Below are 16519 nucleotides of genomic sequence, written 5' to 3'. Positions count from 1 at the left end.
AGGAGGAGGAGGAGGAGAGGAGAGGAGAGGAGGGAGGGAGGGATGGAGAGATAGATACAAGTAGGAAAAAGAGGAAAGTAATGATCAGGAATTGGAAATATGGAATTAAGAAGAGCGGAAAGTAGGAGTTTGATGAGAGAGAGGGAGAGAGAGAGAGCGAGTGGGAGGGAGGGAGGGAGAGAGAGAGAGAGAGAGAGAGAGAGGGGGGAGGCGCTCGGAGGAGCCGCAGTGCTGCCTCTCTACGCGGACGGCTTTGGTTTTTAGAAGCGTTTTGAAATAGGCTTCTTTTTTTTTTTTTTTATATATATATATGCATATATGTCTTACATTTGCTTGTCAGAAGTCCAAAAAACAAAAAAAAAAAAAAAACGGGTTTCCTTTATTTGTATATCCAGGTTGACTTGGGCTGCTTAGAGGTTGGCGGAGTTTAGAAACGCGGCTCCAACTTATCCAAATTGTTTCACGGGACTATTATCGTGTATCGGAACTATATATTGATCGTTTCGACTGTGTATTTGTAAATAACACGAACAAAAAAAAAAAAACTGCTACACGTGACGAAATAAAATGTTTTTCTGTTTTTGTTTTGTGATAATACCTTATTATGGGCTACCCTGTGTTTATTAGGGGCTTGTGTCGGGAGTGACTGCAGTACTGCCAAGGTGTTGTAGGAGCGCTCACATTCCAGTGCAATGGCATTTTGAAAATATACACATATTCATAGAAAATACTTTTAGGTATCGTACGCACATGACTTACTGTACACAATGTCAGCCCTTTAAATGGCATGTTTTACGTAAAGGCTGCACGTCGGCCGCTGAGTGTCCCAATTGAAACATTTTAAGCGATATGATCCTACACGGGAGGAAAATTATTATTTCCATAAAGAAAAACACTTCCATAAAAATATCACCGAAATAAAGGCAGATAACTGTGTCGCTATTACAATACGATGTGTAATTTAATAATAGGATTATAACAAAAAGGGGTGAATGTATCTGGATGATGGCATGATGAGGGAGCGATGTTTTGGTCTTTTTTTCTTTTTATGTTTTTGTTACAGTGAGAAGCAAGGCATTCACAAATAGGAGAGGTTAAATAAATGTTGAGAAATTGAATCGACTACAGGCTTTTAAAGTGATATGGAACCCTGCAAGTCAAACTCTCACAGATACTTGTTGGAGCTCCTATTGTAAATGTCATGTGGACACAGATGTAGTAATTATATTTAAAATTGTACAACATGCACCGGGGACATTTATACAACATAAAAAACCGACTACATCTTAAGTCAATCAAGGTATGATGATCGTATTAAATGATGAACCCGTTATCACGTCATCTCTGTAAACTGGCGTCAAACTATATGTTTTAACTCGCAATGGTGAAAATAAAAAAAAACAATATATGATAATAAAATTTGAATGACAGACAGAACTGTGTAAATCAAGGTATTTGCCTAAAAATCACACCAGGCCCATTGGCTGCATTTGATGTATTCGGTTAAAATACACAACATGATATCGAAAGGGTATTACGGTTTATTTAGAAGGAAATGTTACGTAGTCGTATGCTGCAATAAAAAACTGCTCTTTACGATATGGTGCCTTTATACTGCTATATATACGTATATATGTGTGTGCGTGCGTGTGTGTGTGTGTGTGTGTGTGTGTGTGTGTATACACACACACACACACACACACATATATATATATATATATATATATATATATATATATATATATATATATACATATATATACATGAGAGAGATAGCTGAGGTTCTGGAGGATTGTTTAATTACTTTATGATTTTGTTTGTTGTTGTTTTTTCTAATCATATATTTGCCAAAACAGTTCCCCCCCATGCGAGCATGTCATTTAGTTTGCTGGAAAACGAAAGAAAACAACAGCCTTGAAGTCCGCAGTGCACTTTGTCGTGATAATGTCATAATTGATTCTTTAAGAAATGGACAATGTCTCACTTTCAGCATCTCTGTACTTAAATATTTACAAGTAACCAGCAGCTTATATCATGTAGCCTGCGCAGGGATTGTTAAAGTCATATTCTATCTATCTATCTATCTATCTATCTATCTATCTATCTATCTATCTATCTATCTATCTATCTATCTATCTATCATCTGATATTATATGGTATAATATGATATATATCGGCTATATATGTGTCGGAGAGAGATATGTGTGTGTATTATATAGCCTATTATTTTAGTTTAACGCAAGTGCGTCTTTTTTAACAGAAATTCAAAATGCGGGGCAGTATTTCCCTTCTTCGAAAATTCTACATAATCTTTGTTTCGAGACGACAGTATTAATCTTATATGTATTAATTCTAATGTTCTTGGCTTGAAAACAAAGGGTGGGGGGGTCGAATGTATTTTTGATATAGTGCATGCTAAATATATACGGCCTTGACAAAAAATGACTATTTGCATTCCTGTAGAAGCCCATGCAGGTATACTGGTGCCCATGCTGGTGGCGGTGGGAATGTGCTCAGGTTCTACCTGCGCGATTCCCTCATATAAATAAGAAAGACGCACGGATGCGCCACGCAGATAACACGTTTCCGCACGGGGAGCAGACGCCAATAATTTCCCCAAAATGAACCGGTTGGAAATAGCGGCACCGGAGGAGTAAATAAACGGACTCGGAACAAGAAACCAAAAAAGGCGGAGGAGGCGCGGTGCCTCTCGCAGGAAGCGTCTCCAGAAAACACTCCAACAATGGAGAGCCCGGCTTCCAGAGCGCGCGCGCGCACGGACGTCGCGCACATTCCTGCACCGCAACACGCGTAGCAGGTCATCCCGACGTGTAGGTGCAGCGGGAGTCAGGCCTACGCGTCTGCAGAGGAGGGGGGGGGTCAGCAGGACGCGCCTCTGCGGGGCGGGGGGCGGGGAGGGGGGGGGGGGGTGGTCGTCGCCGTGCACGTGCCAGCCTCAATAGGCAGCCATTGACGAGTGGCATTGCGAATTCAACACAACCTGTGGCTATGACGAGCCCGTGCGTGTGACAAAGAGGAGGAGAGAGGAGAACAACTTGTAAAAAAACAAAGAAAAAAAAAACATGCCAAACGCTCCTTGTGTCTGGGGCCGCATGGAAGCATGGGAGCATGGCAGCATGGCAGCATGGCAGCATGGAAGCATGGCAGCATGGAAGCATGGCAGCATGGAAGCATGGAAGCATGGAGGCATGGGAGCATGGAAGCATGGAGGCATGGAGGCATGGAAGCATGGCAGCATGGGAGCATGGAAGCATGGCAGCATGGCAGCATGGGAGCATGGAGGCATGGCGGCATGGGAGCATGGAAGCATGGCAGCATGGGAGCATGGAAGCATGGCAGCATGGCAGCATGGGAGCATGGAGGCATGGCGGCATGGAAGCATGGCGGCATGGCGGCATGGCGGCATGGAGGCATGGAGGCATGGAGGCATGGAGGCATGGCGGCATGGAGGCATGGCGGCATGGCAGCATGGGAGCAGTTTGACCGTCGCACAATCGCAGGAGGAACAAAACAGTCCATTCAGGCGCAGCGCGAGGCCGGGCGTCTTTTGTAACGCGCTCGCGCCGCGTGCACCGTGGCGCGGTGTCACGCGCGCGTGCACGCTCCCGGTGTCTAAACTTGAGAAATGATTTTCCTTCCCGTTGTTCATGTTTTATTTTTTTATTTAAATTTAGCTTGTTCCATTCGTGCATCATTTCGTCCTGCCCATTGGCAGTGCTGGGTTTTCTCTCTGTGTGTGTGCGCGCGGGCGTTCGTACGCGTGCACGCGGACGTGTGTTTTTGACGCGTTCGCGTCGTGAGCGGGGATTCAGTAAAACAGAACTCAGTAAACGCGAAGGCACCGCACCTACGTAAAAGCTGCTGACTGGGTCATTTTAAGAGGTTATGTTTTTGGATTCCAGCTGAAAGGGCTTGTCTTTGCTGTTTACCACCTTGACATCGCCGTGCACATGCACTTGTTTTTGTTGGATTAGTGGAATAAAAATGATAACAATCGTGATGTTGAAAAATAGATGTTAAAATTATTGTGAAATATATATATTGAAAATTAATTATATGCGTGTGTGTGTGTGTGTGTGTGTGTGTGTGTGTTGTGTATAGGGGTGTTCTGGCATAGCAGTAGTGTCATACCACGCAGGGCGTCCGGCTGTGTGTGTGTGTGTGTGAGTGTGTGTGAGTGCGTGGGGCAGCCAGGCGCTGGGAGCGCCCTCTGACGTTCAGCCTGACCACGGGGCGCTGGGCGCGCACGGACGCTCCCCTGCACGGAACCCCGCGCACCTGAGCGTGCGCGCAAAACAAAAAACTCACACCCCGAACACTGTACATTCGGTCGGATCGATTATGAATCCACGCAGTTGCTTTGCACCGGGGCGGGGGGAAAAATATTAATAAAAACGAGAATAAAAGATCAACGTAAATACCGTCTCATATATACATATGTACAGATAGATATTTCTCATTATAAATGACCACGCATTAATAACGAGTCCAGCCGAAATGAATAAAAATAAAACGACGCATTTCAGAAATACAAACATGTTCTTATAAGACGATCGTTGATCAGTAATGAATCTTCAAAGTGTCATGGTCGGGTCACACTGTGGAGGTTGAAGTGCACCATGTTCCGTCTGGAGAGATACGTCTTATCCACTCAGAACCCAAAACGGAACAAAACAAAGTGTTGTTTTGGAAACATTCAAGGCAGCGCTGGAACGCCTTTTCATTTCCACAATCGAATGCTCCAATCTCATCTTATAGACAGAAGATTTACTTGCAGGACCGGAATGCGAATTATGCCATGGTCTATCTGGTCTCAAACAAAGTAAAAATGTTTTAACTTATAATCGCGTTCAGAATGTGTTCTTGATTGTACATGTTAGAAACTATACAAACTCAGATTATGCTGCTTATGTTCTGTTGTGCATAAATATGCTTATTAGTATTTTTTTTTTCTTCATATTAATCAATGTTGTTTTTTTTGTTTTTTTTTTTGTTTTGTTTTCTGCTAATGTTCCAGTCGGTATCAAAACGCACTCACCACAAACCAAAGTTGTTTGTGACAGGGACGTTATTTGCATGCAAACAGATTGCTTTAAATTGTTCTTATTCTGCCTTGTGTGATTTCTTTTCTCATTGTCTGATTAAAGCAGCCGTGGAACTAAAAGGTTTTGTTGATTATTTCAGTTAGAAAATAATGTGTTTTGTCAGCAAATAGAAATGACTAATTTGGAAAAAAAAATAAATAAATAAAAATAAATATATATATGTATCACTCTTGTTCTAAATAAAATTGAATCGCAATCTGTGAAATGCTTGTTTTCGTTTTTTTTTTTTCTTCCCCCAATATTACACTTAATGATGACAGAGAAATTATTCCCAACGAAAATTAATTTCTCGATTTTGGGACATTATTATACATAACGGTGGGTGATGCACGCAGGCTGGAGGTGCAGGGAGGTGCACGGTGAGTTTGAGGAATAAAGAGTAAATATTCCGAGATGGCGTCTGGTCACTGCACTTCTCATTTCCATGAGAAAAAGCAGACATATCAAGCCCACTATCTCTTTCATTTACTACACGTCCTGCGACTACCTTTTTAATGAGCTTATGCATAATTCAGAAAACACTGTTGACGTTTGCCTTTGAAAAAATATATAAATAACGGCCATGTCATCTATTTTTTAAGATGTTTCTGATTTTTGAATAAAATAAAATAAAATGAAAAAAAAAAGCTTAGTAAAAACAACAACAACGTATTTTGTTATGTTGCGTGTATTGTAGGCTACTTGAAATTGCGGATATTGTCGTGTGTGTGTGTGTGTGTGTGTTGTGTGTGTGTGTGTGTGTGTGTGTGTGTGTGTGTGTGCGCGCGCGCGCGAGTGTGTGTGCGAGTGCTTGCGTGTGCGTGTGACGGGATGGAGGTTTGGGGTTCAGGGGTGGGGGTTTGTAAATCCTTGTGTCAAACAATATTTGAAAAAACGTAAATTGGGAGACGGTAAAAATGTATCTTAATTTTTAAAGACCTCCATGTGTGTATTGATAACGATAATAACGACGATAATAATGATAAGAATAATAATTAAAATAATAATAATCGCAATTAATGCAACAACAATACTACTACTACTAATAATAATAATAATAAAAAAATAAAATAAAATAATAATAATAATAATAATAATAATAATAATAATAATAATAATAATAATAATAAAACAGTGTTATACCTGGCTTATGTGGCTTTTGCTAAACTGGGATATAAACTTAGCCTCATCACCTCCATCCTACATCTAAGGATCCTCTTATTCATCCCAAAAATCAGGTAAGGAATTAACTAGTCAACTAGTCTAATATCAAACCAGCGATTGAAACACCAGTAAAGCAGTGTCCCCCCCCAGTCATTGGACCAAGCCTGCAGACCACCGATACCAGCAGAAAAAAGAAGGTAATTTACTAATAAACAACCATTAAAAATAGCCTGGTAAAATTCACAGCACACCCTAGTAAAAACGATGAGAACATTTGATTTTCCCATTAATAGGCTGTGCTTACACATATTCAGCTACAATAAAGAGAATTGCTAAAGCCTTAATAAAGGTATAATAAAGGTACTATGTCGAGAGTAGGAAATAAGAAAAAAGCAAAGGCCCCTGTTGATGCATATTTCAGGTCTGTGGGGACAGATAGTGAATAATGGACACAATGTGAGAGCTGCTGTCATGGGCTGGAGGTGAAAGACAGGCGTGACTTCTGGGGTTTTACCCTCCATAGAAGGGGGGGGGGGTCCCAAATCAGAGCCATATGACCACTTCAGGCAACAGCAACAAAGCTGGCTGAGATAAAACCACTGGAGAGAAAAAAGGGGGGAATCACGGATCCCTAGAATTGCAGAGCTATTAAAATACCATTTTGTGCGAGATGCACTTGCACTTGAATAATCCTGACCTAAAAAGTGTGTTTTTTTTTTTTTTCCACCAAGATGATGCCGAGGAGAAGCCTCAAACAGCACATGATGAGAGATGACAGGTGGAAGCGGACTCAGAAGGGCGGCCCACATCCAGGATTATCGCCAAGGGTCAAAATCTAAATCCTCTCCATGCCTCCATATTATCCCATCTACATCACTGAAGTCAGACCGCAGAAATCTCACATGCACGCACGCACGCACGCACGCACGCACGCACGCACGCACGCACGCACGCACACACACACACACACACACACACACACACACACACAGGCCATGATCGTAATTTTCTTTTAAATGAAATTCATTAAATCAAACCTAGTCAGATTTAAGTATGAAGTGATAATGCAGAGAACTGAATACACTCGAGCAAATGCTGATAATCAGAGAATAAACCCCACAAATAGATTTGACGCTTCATATCCATCAAAGTGCAGATGTAAAGGGCATGAAACAACAGCAGCCAGCACTAATAATAGAATGCAAAGATATAACCAGGAATAATGACCATAATATTGGATTTGCCTTTTGATTTACCTTTACCTTGACACAGGCTCCTGCAATAGACTGCCCTTCCAAAGACAAACAACTCACACCCACACACTCTCAAAGCAAATGTTGAATGGAGTAATGGCAGAAATGACACCATGCTGGATCCTTTTCCGAACTCAAAACATGACAAATTTTTCACAGACGTGTAAACCCACTCCTGGAGCTGAAAAAAAATAAATAAAAAATCACGCATAAATCCATTCCTTCCGAGTTTTGTGAGGCTGTAAAACCGCGCGCGACACCGACCTCGTCCCTTAGAGCGAAGGATGAAGCCATTTTGAGTGAGTGTGCGAGTGTGAGCTGAAAGTAATTGCAGGTGACAACGTCAGGTGAGGTGCATTCTGGGATGTTTGAACCTCAATAGCGCCGAACCACCAACCAGCTGATTCAACCATACCAGCTTTTAGTGTATGTGCATGTGTGTATGTGTGTGTGTGTGTGTGTGTGTGTGTGTGTGTGTGTGTGTGTGCGTGCGTGTGTTTGTGTGTGTGTTGACCTCATGTGTTATTAACACCATTAAAATCCATTGAACTCGTAGGGTTCATATCAAGCATGCAGAAAAAAAAAATCATGCACTCATGCATTCCTTTCCATTCACTACAACACGCAGTATCCTGTGTCTAAATGTGTTCAAATGTAAATACTAGTGTGTTGGATCTGTGCGCCGCGGTGCGGGCTCCGGCCGGCAGCGAGCTTTGCTTCTGCAGCCGAGCATGAATGACATCTACAACAGTAACTGTGACCTGCATCACGCGCTCCAGATTAACTCTCCGGCCGATTCGACTCCGCTGTTCTGCTGAGTGAATCCTACACACATCGCAAGTGTTGCAATGTGTGTAGCCCTAACCCCGAACTCCTTTCAATCGAATATATATTAAAGTATTATAATAAATATTTTTCACAGTATTCAGTCGCCGGGTCTTGTGCCACTGGTGCCGGTGGTACAGTACAGACAGACTCGCTGCTGCGTTCCTCGTGTTGTGCCTCATTTTCTGTACGTCTTTGTATATTATCTAGAGCTTATTCAATGCATATTTTGGGTAGAAAGATACAACCACCCCCCAACCCACCAAATAAAATATCCCTGCCCTCCAAAAGGTCACACCCTGCCTTTGGTCACATGAGAGACGCCGATGTGACATTCTCTGTGTATCACACTTTAATTCACCCTGCGTCCATTTGTTAAGTCAAATTGTTGACTGGTTCTCGCTTGTTTTGAGTTTTGCATAACTGCATAATTATTTATAATAATTTTTATTTTTTTTTCCCAATTAAATAATCTATTTTTTGCTTATTTCATTCAGTTACAATGATTGAATATTTGAGTCATAACACTGCTGCAGTGCCTCAAAACCAAATCTCGCAGTTTTTATTAGTTTCAAATCATATGGAATATATTGACAATTTGTCATTGTAACTGGCTTAAAAAACGTACGAATCAAAACAATGGGAAGTGTATAAATGGATTTGTCATGATGAAATATTTCAGGATAGTACAAGCATAGGACTGTTCTTGTGTCTGTCTTCCATTTCTGACAATTTAAGATTTGAAGACAAATCTATAACATTTAATATATAAATAAATGCGACTTTAAACATTTTACCTCCGAATTGAATGTTAGCTTGTTTTTGTTTCTGCGCAAATTTGATATATATATATCAAACTATTCAAAAAACGTATAAAAAGCTTCTAAATTGATTAGATGCGGATGCGAGAAAAACAAAATATTTGCTTTGATTCCGATTTCCAAGTTCCGAGTTTTTTTAATCTCTTACGTGTACAGTGTGTCTCTGAGAAGGACAATCCTTATTGAAAAGTGTTTAAATGATTCTTTGTGTGAGCAGATAAACCACATCATTCTACTTAGGATGGATCTGAGCCCCGAAACACTGAGATATTTGCAATGTTAAGCACATGTATTTGGTCGGGGGTGTTTTTTTCCCCCAACACGCTCTTTCACACTCCGTGCCAACAGCACTAGCATCTACTGTTACTATACATCCCTTTAAGTCATACAGAGCTGCCACGGCCCCACGGTGATTAAATGAAATATAAATATAAACTGGCAGTCCAGTGTACTTTGAACATCCACACGAGATATAATGCATGCAAATAGAAAATACAACATCCACTTTGTCTAGGTTTTTTTTTTATCTTCTGTTTATAATGTGTGCAAACATTTCTAAAAAAAAAAAAAAAAAGTGTGGGGAGGGGGGGGGGGGGGGGTTGGAGGTGGAAGAAATTGCTTTTAACATATTCTGCTCAGAATTGGAAATACGCCGTATGGGCCCTCGCTGTCCAATTACATATATCTTTCATGTATGAAATCATGCATGTCTTCCGAGGGGGGGGAGGCAGGACAAAGGGTAATCCTGAGCGCCGTGCAGCCCACATGAAAAATAAGGGGGTCCCGTGTCAGAGCCCTGGTGCCTTGGGCGAGAGAGAGAGGCAGCTCCATCAGCGCCCGGGCCGGGGAGGGGAGCAGTAATCCTCCTCCACCCTCCACTCCTCGTCGACTCCACTCCTCCACTCCTGCTGCTTTATCTGCCTCCTGTTTCGGAGGCAGATGACCCTTTGGGCCCCGCGACGGGCTCTTCTGGGAAAGACACGTTTGAGTACCACGTCCGTAATTAGCTCCACAAAGATGAATATTGTTTTTTCTGATGCTTTGAAGTGTTTTATTTACTCCCGACTCTAAAAGCCATCCTCAAAAAAAAGAAAAAGGAAAAAAAACTGCACGCAAAAGTCGCCAAATACTTCTATTACGTTGCTTATTTACCCACTTTATTTCAGTCTCATTTTTTCCCCAACAAAGGCTTGTTGCTGTGTATTTATAATTTGCAGCGACCTAAATAGTGTAAAATTGCTTTGAACTTTTTAAACAAAGGCCCCGAGCGCTTCAGAGCGCTGGAGTCACTGCTCGTCGCCGGCATTCTGCTGCTTTGTCTGCCATGTTTTCAGTTTTATTTGCTTAATTCCATAAACACAATTTATTAAACACAATCAGGAGTATTTACAGAGCACAAATAACCTAATTCTCAGCAGCTTGAGAGCTAAAATGCAGACTGTTTTATCTTTTCGCAGGGAGGCAGAAATCCTTTACCCCCCCCGTCAGATACACAGGCTGGGTTCTACGCCCCTCGCGGAACCCCCCCCCCCCCCCCCCAAACTGTGATTTTAAGAAACAACAACAACGACAACAACAAGTCGATGATGGAGAAATAAATAAAACGAACCGATTTACTTCTCGAGGAGGAGTGACAAAACACGCGATCAAGGGCAATGCGAGGTTGGGCGCGAAGACTCACTCGAACGTCTCGGTTTGTGTTGCGGGCCCCGTGATAAATGTGTCCAAATTTGAAGTCTCCCAAATATATAGTCAGACCCCGGATACAATCGTCCGCACACGAATATGTAGCAAGAACATTCTATTACCGTCCGTGCCTTAATGCTAATGAATGCATACAATGCATATCGTGGACTAAGTGTTCATTTAATGAAGGTACATGGTGGTTTGGTCACACCCTTCACCAAAGCTGAGTTGCTGCACTTTTTCCTCCCGTTTTCCATCAAAACTACGAGGCACCAGAACGTCGCCCAGGGGGCCACCCATCAACAGAGCAACGTCCACAATATTCAGAGCCTCTAATCTGACGGGAACAAACAGGTGAGAACAGCATAAAAGGCGGCCATTTATCAGCCAGCCTTTTGTGTGTGTGTGTGTGTGTGTGTGTGTGTGCGTGCGTGCGTGTGTGTGTGTGCGTGTGCGTGCGGACGACCCCCGGCTTCAAAGCCCCGGAGAAGTTAAAGGGCTCTGGGCTCGGACAGCAGGAGCAGCAGAGACTTCACAGCCTTACCTGATGGGGTTTTTGGTTTGAGTCGCCGCCACACGGAAGCCTCTCTGACTGCGTCTTCTTTTTAAGTGTGGGGTTTGATGTCGGCGGGCAGAAAGGTCACGCCCTCCCGGTCACAGCAGGTTAGGTGGAGCGATGGCGGATGGCCACGGGCTATTGCTAATGTCAAGACTTTTTGTCTCTTTCTTTGTACACACATACAAACTAAGAATAATGTAAAGCTATTGGTCTTGGTGCCTGGGCACCTTGAGAAGTTTTGGTGGGATACTCCTAGAATTCCAGGTATTTCCAGGGTTTTTTCCAAAGCTATACGGATTTGGGTTATTTTTTTGGGGGGGGGGGGGGGTGGGGGGGGGACTCCCAGTGTCACAAGAGAAGCAGTGAAGGGTTCAGGATCGCGCCATCACCTGGAACAGAAGAAAAAGACAAAAAGACAAAAACGGTGACATTTCTGAGTAGGAGACATTTGAAAATAATCTGAATTGAATGTAGTTAACCCTTTAAATCCCAGTAGAAAGTAATATCTCTCAGCAGACGACAACCAGAACAATGACTCCTACGTCTGTAAATTAACAAGCGCTTTTTCTTTTTTTTTTGAGCCATCAAAATTAATTTTATTTATTTGTTCCAGCGCCGGACGGCATCTTATGGCTCCGACGTTACACAAAACAGTAAATGGATTGCTGCGAGTCATTTCTCTTCTCATACCACTGACGGCTTTTAGAATGAGACAAGGAAGAGATTTCCGGAGAAACTTAATTTCCCTGTAACCAGAACAAGACTTATTCCTGTAATATTGTGCAGAAGCGCCTGCTCTGCGGAGGATCTCTGGCAGACGACAACAAAAAACTCCGCAGACAATTGATATTTACTCGGCTGTCAATTCCAGAGCTGATAAAATAAAAAAATAAAAAAGTTTTCAAAATAAAAAAACAAACAAAAAAACCCCAAAAAACGACGCGCACGATTCTGGACGCCGGGTGAATGCGCTGGGCGTGCGCTGGGAGGGGCTGGACGGTGTCATCTCGGCGGAGATCCGGGGAGCTCGTGAACACAAGCAGCTGGCCGTGCTCGCGGAATACCGCTTTTTTTTTTTTTTTTACGACTGTGTTCATTTGGCAACATTGCGAGACTATTATTACCTATGCAGTTAAAGACCTCCTCTAATTGTTCCCAGGAGGTTCCGACTTTAATGTTGATAAGCAGCTGCAGGGGGGCGACATTTAAACCAGAAGCCACAAAACAACTTGACCCCGAAGTTCAGGCGGCCACGGGTTTGGAAAAGAAAATTGAAGAAGAGGAGCCGGCGCCGCGGGCGAGAGGGAGAGAAAATAGAGAGATGAGTCGAGGATCGACTGTATAGGATGATGATCTCACAGGCAGCTTACGGGCCGTGGGTTAAACAGTGGCAGAAAGCAACAAACTTCAAGCACCGTGTCATTCAAGTACATTTTCCAAGTATCTTAACTGACTTAAGTCCATTCAGTTTGACTTTCGACTTTTACGCCGCATGACTTCAGTGAAAGAAATGAAGTCTCGATTCCCGTATCGGGGCGTCAAGTTTTTTTCTTTTATTTTAAGATCTTATGCACGCTTAAGAGCAAGTACTTAAATACTTGTACTTACAGTATTACTTCTTCCACCGCTGGAAGCCGAGCCTGTTATCTTATGGAGCGTTTGGTTACAATCACTTAAAGCCTCAAACCGTTCCCTACAACCTAAACAACACATCACTGGTTAATCAATAGCAAACTAATTAGGTTCTCCATATAACGTCAATACGACAGAAAGCAGGAGTTTAAATGAGTCGTATTACGAGTGGCGCTCTAATCCCGCCCCCCACCCCACCCCCTCCGCCCGCTCCGTCCGAGGCCGTGACTTCCCAGTGTGTCGGGGGCGACCTGTGGGAGTGTGTGTGTCGGATCAATAGCCCACCAACAGCAGGGCCGCAGGCCATCCCTGACCCAGGCTTATTGATTAGGCCCGGCTCAGCTGCCAATAGCAATGTGCTGGATGTGACACCGGGCTGAGACCAGACAGCAGCGGAGGAATCTGGATTGCCGGTGGCAGCCCCACAGCACACAGCAGATAAAAGTCAATTCCACTTAACCAAATCACTGACAACTAAATAGTTAGCGGAGTGAAGGACGCTGAGGGTCCCCGACGGCAGCGTCTGGTCTGGTGGTGGGGGTGGTGGGTGGGGGTTCCCAGCCCCTGACCCGTGTGTAGGAGTGCAGGGGCCCGCTCTGAGAAACATTGTGACATGTGCAGCGCAGTGTTTGTGCAGGAGGCACGACCTCCGCCCGCCAAAGAGCTCGCCCGGCTCTGAACCCCGCCGCCCGCCTGCATATTCCACTTGCGCACGAAGGCAAAACGGGTCGTTTTTTTAATCAATAGTTACGATGAAAAATGTTTTGGGCTTTTTATCCGCAAGCCATAATGCATAATGCAAATTCTGTAAATATGATTGATAATAACGATGGACTTCTACGTCAGGGCCCAACGCTAACTTCTGGAAGTGGTTGCCGAGACCGATCAAATGATTGCTGAATTCTTTATCATTTCATAATTGAGTGATAATAATCCTTTACAATTATAATCCAAATTTAAATATTCTCACTTGTTTGACCATTTTAGATGGAGGGAATCAATGCGCCAGGATGACTCATTTTCTTTGGCAGAAGTTTCTAAACACACAGAGGTGCACTGTGTTTATTTATGTTTTTGAACGCATGAAAAGTGGTTGAAAATGTGGCATGGGGCAACCAGATGGGGTGGTTGACAATCGCCCAAATCTGGTTGCTCTGGGCAACAGCCCAACTGTCAAACTGTGATGACAAACAGTCCAACTGAACTTGCCCAGTTGCCTAGGGCAACTGTTAATGTCGGGCCCTGTGTATCTTCTGCTGCAATACGTTTAATTTTACAGGAAATATGTCTCACGTCAGCAGGTTTTTCTCAGTGTTGCCTTCAGAAAAAGGGCATTTCCCACCACGTTTCCTCTCCCTGCGGAGGTGTGTTAACAGTCCAACTGAACCCGGGTCGCTCCATGTCGATCCGTCTTGCTGGCGGTCATTACCAGTCCATATTAGAGTAGTTTACATGTCACTTTACGGGCCCCTTGCCTATTGGAGGTAATTCTGCGGCCGCTGCCTCCTTGTGTGTTCAGCACCTATCTACGTCTCCATATCTCTCCCGGTAATTGCCGACTGACAGAAAGGCAATACTGACCACTTCATTAGGGGCCGTCCAGACGGACCGGACCCCCGGCCCGCAGCTCCTAGGTCACTCTAGCCACGGTGACCTTATCTGCCTCCGCCGTCAGGGGGTCGCTCACCCAGAATTTACAAGATGTGGGCTGAAGATGCCACGGGTGCCACGCGACAAGGTCACAGACTGCTTACATCAGGTATTGATCACAGTTTGTCTACTTCAGTTAAGAGCGGCCTAATCTGGTAACACCGGGGTCTCAGGGGCAAAGGCCTTAGTGGAAAGTTAAGCACCGCAAGCGCGGGAATTGATGGTTCCGGAAAGCGACGCCGACAGCGGCACCGCAGGACGACAGAGGTTCTGAGGATTTTTTTTTCATCAAGGAGGTCGGCGATGAAAGGCTGGAATGGTGTAAAAAATTAAAGCGGAATTCAAATGGAAACTGTAATCGGGGGAAATGGGACAAATGAAACCGTAGATAGCACACAGAAAGCCACACGGAAGTTCAGGCCATTTCGGATTTTTTTTTCCTCTCATTTTCTTAAAATCATGACATTCATAGGAAGTTGACCGAATGACGGATTTTCACCTGGATAATCGGTTACGTCTCGGAAACTGAATATAATTAAGGACAGGTACTTCAAAAAGTCAACTTAAGTACAGTAACAAAGTTCCACGTGTATGTTTACTGTTTTGGGAGCACAGCATTGTGTGTGTGTGTGTGTGTGTGTGTGTGTGTGTGTGTGTGTGTGTGGAACCCTCTATGTACATACTAAAGGATCCCTGGCGCTCGTTAGATCTCGCTGCTCGGCTGCCGCTCACACGGAATCGCAGCAAAACGACAGCTGAGCCGCGGCGCTGCCGACACTCGGAGCCGCACTTTATTATGCTTTGTTCCTTTTAATCAAAAAAAATATATATATAAATAAATAAATAAAAATCGACGCCGAGAGATAACCCGGTTTTTAAAAATCCAGATAAACAGCAACGATTGCGCCTTTAAATAATAAATGACCCCCCCACCCCCCCACGCGCCCCCGCCCGCCTCCTACAGACGGAAATATAAGTGAAAATAATTGAAGACAACAATGTCCCGTACGAGTCCTACGTGCGGCGGTGCTGATTCAGAATCCGCCGCAACTTCAAACGCGCAGTCATAAAGAATGGATAATCCCTAAAAGAGAGGCGTGCGTCTGTTTACATTTTTCCTTCTAATTAAGGCGACGGGACGGGGGTCTACCTTTGTTAAAGTTGATGTGTGTTTGTTAGACTTCCAGGGGAACCGGAGCGCCGGCAAATTAGGAGCGCAATACAAAACGGAACAAACAATAACACTCTAATATGATCCGCAGTCAAGGAATAAATATTTCACAATCTGTCTACATTTGACACCCTCGCTCTCAGGCGGAGAACAAAGGGTTTCCGAGACGACGCGTTTCCCCCGATCTGGGTCTTTAGACAATCAACCTTTTCTGACCGGCATTAATTCACAGGAAGGGAAGGAGAGAGAGAGCGCGCCGCCGCGTAAACCGTCCTCGACTCGCTCCGATTTTTGCGTGGGCTTTGTTTCCCCGCTCTTCTTCCTCGTCAGACGGCAACTTTGTGCGTCCGCTTTCGGGAATCGGAAGCGCCGGGAAAACCGATCGGGGAGAAAAGTTAACAAACGTCCAAAGTTAAGGCGAAGACGGAGGACGGGGGGAACGCAATCGGAGGCGTGAACGGGGAACGGCGCTGTTGGGTGGCGCGTTGATTTATCAGAGATGGCGGCGTAAGGACGTCCGGTAATAATGACGGTCATTATTACAAATGAGAGTTGTATTTTTGGTCAGGGCACAGTTTGGGTTCGGGGGGGATTTCCAGGCATTTTGTGTGTGTGTATAATTACTGAAAATAATAATAATAATAATAACAACA

The sequence above is a fragment of the Zeus faber genome (assembly GCF_960531495.2).
Source record: "Zeus faber genome assembly, chromosome: 3".
NCBI lineage: Eukaryota > Metazoa > Chordata > Actinopteri > Zeiformes > Zeidae > Zeus > Zeus faber.
Note: the sequence above shows the minus strand (reverse complement) of the source record.